Consider the following 2,500-nt stretch of genomic DNA (forward strand, 5'->3'; position numbering starts at 1 on the left):
ACACATGACCATACTCTCTCTCACACACACACACACACACACACACTGTCTCACAAACACACACTGTACACACTTCAGTTGCACACACAGATGGTATGCTTTACAAACACAGTGGTTACTTCAGAACCAAGCCTTTCCATCGAGGCCTATGGGAAAACACACTGCACTGACAGAACACTTAAGATGATAATGGTGAGGGGGTGATAATGGTGACGGGGTAATAATGGTGACCCTGAAAAAGGAAGTTGTTACAAATCTGTGTTTTCATGAGCAGGTTTCCTGTTCTCTCACGGTCACATGAATTTAGCTGATATGACAACAAATGTGATTAATATATACAGTACCAGTCAAAAGTTTGGACACACCTTCTCATTCAATGGTTTTTCTTTATTTAAAAAAAAAAAAAATCGACATTGTAGATCAATATTGAAGACATCAAAACTATTAAGGAACACATATGGAATTATGTAGTAAACAAAAAAGTGTTAAACAAACCAGAATATGTTTTATAATTTAGATTCTTCAAAGTAGCCACCTTTTGCTGTGATGACAGCTTTGCACACTCTTGGCAAGGTGTGTCCAAACCTTTGACTGGTACTGTATGTATATATATATATATACCATGATGAATATGATATGATGATAATGACCTTTACTTTTATTGTATGAAGAATTACCTTTCATTTTATTTTTTATAAATACTGTGTTTTTGGGGGGATGGGATATGTTGGTTGCACAGAGTTGAAGTTCTGCTCACTTTGCACAGTGTAGTGTCATGCACAGTGTAGTGTCATGCACAGTGTAATGTCATACACAGTCATGCACAGTGTAATGTCATGCACAGTGTAAAGTCATGCACAGTGTAATGTCATGCACAGTGTAGGGTCATGCACAGTGTAATGTCATGCACAGTCATGCACAGTGTAATGTCATGCACAGTGTAGTGTCATGTCACAGACACGTGTTACTGCCTTATGATTGGAGGGTGCTGGGATCCATATTTAAATGTTACAGTGCCTCTCTGACACACATGGTTAACCAGGGCATGGTTACACACCACACCTTAAGCCTTCCTACTGCTGTATGTGGTTCTACATTAGCCCCCTAGAGGGCGCCGCTGGTGACCTTTCACATGACCTCCCTCTGCAACAGGCAAGGGAAGTGGGATTTAAGGGGGTAAAAGAAAACTATATATACAGTACCAGTCAAAAGTTTGGACACACCTTCTCATTCAATGTTTTTTCTTCATTTTTATTGTTTTCTACATTGTAGATTAATATTGAAGACATCAAACTATGAAGGAACACATATGGAATTATGTAGTAAACAAAAAAGTGTTAAACAAACCAGAATATGTTTTATATTTTAGATTCTTCAAACTAGCCACCTTTTGCTTTGATGACAGCTTTGCACACTCTTGGCAAGTTTGTGTCCAAATCTTTGACTGGTACTGTATATACAACTATTTTTAATGGAATTTAATAAAGATCATTTTAAATTGCAGGATAAAAAATAAAGAAAAGATCTTGAGATGATGCGATCAACCCTATCAAAATGTCATGACTTTGAATATGATTGTACGAGCTGATCTAGCAAAAGTATGACCCATACTGCTGTTTACCATGGTAGTTATTCGGCTCAACACCAGTCACATGCTGGATCAACTTCTTTCATTGAAACAAACAATCCTGTCATGATAGATTTTCTATGGAGGGTTGTGTGGATAATAAAGCAACTTTTTTTAAAGATCAGAGTGAGTGTATTGATAATTTGAGTCCACAGTCTTTCTTTCCCCTTCGTCCCTCTGTCTCGCCCACTCTTCTCCCTTTCTTTTCCATTCACGCAGCTCAGAACTAGAGAAAAGAACGTGAACGCTGTAACCACGATTCTCTCCGTATTGTGTGCTGCAACGATTCCGATTCTGTGCACTAGGTGGGGCTACAATCCGAGAATGTGTCTTGAGCCCAGTTCTTCTCCGTCTGAACTTCGGACTTACTGTAACATTCCTCTTAAAGCTGAATCCCAAGGGGTAGAAAGTTATATTGGTTATGATGACTGTCTCATATATTCTCATTTCCAAGCCATCTTAAAGAGATTATTATTTGGACTCCTGGATCTTATTATTTGGACTCCTGGAGTGAGTGTGTGTGTGTCTGTCTGTCTGTCTGTCTGTCTGTCTGCTTTAATGTGTGTGTGCATTCATGTGTGCGAGAGTGGGAAATGATTGTCTGAGTCAGACTGAGTGATTATGTTGTCATACTGTTGATTATTGCTGTGGGCAGTGTTAGACAGACAGACACACATTTTTCAGAAATTGAAAATACCATCTTTATTTTCCGTGAGTGGGCCGGGGAGCATTTCTGCCTCTCTCCCATCCCCCCACCTTAACACACATCCACATCCACATCCACATCCAAAACACAGAAGGAAGACTAGACAAAGCAAACAACTTATAATCGTATAAAATGCCTTGATCTCTTGATGAACTCAATATGAGAAA

At 39.0% G+C, this 2,500-nt stretch overlaps 2 protein-coding genes across 3 annotated transcripts in view; one reads left to right on the plus strand and one right to left on the minus strand.

Annotated features, from left to right (window-relative positions):
• sh3yl1 (SH3 and SYLF domain containing 1) overlaps positions 1 to 1,751 on the plus strand; it is a 24,218-nt gene extending 22,467 nt beyond the window's left edge. For both annotated transcript variants that reach the window (XM_083684684.1, XM_083684683.1), the window contains exon 10: positions 1 to 1,751. This exon is cut by the window's left edge. The gene's annotated coding sequence lies outside the window, so the exon portion shown is untranslated.
• Positions 1,752 to 2,309: 558 nt separating this feature from the next.
• The window catches only part of LOC310815063 (solute carrier family 22 member 13), a 10,530-nt gene continuing 10,339 nt past the window's right edge, over positions 2,310 to 2,500 (minus strand). Inside the window, exon 10 of the mRNA XM_083684677.1 lies at positions 2,310 to 2,500. This exon is cut by the window's right edge and continues 518 nt beyond it. The gene's annotated coding sequence lies outside the window, so the exon portion shown is untranslated.

The sequence above is a fragment of the Argentina silus genome, assembly GCF_951799395.1.
Source record: "Argentina silus genome assembly, chromosome: 14".
Classification (NCBI taxonomy): domain Eukaryota; kingdom Metazoa; phylum Chordata; class Actinopteri; order Argentiniformes; family Argentinidae; genus Argentina; species Argentina silus.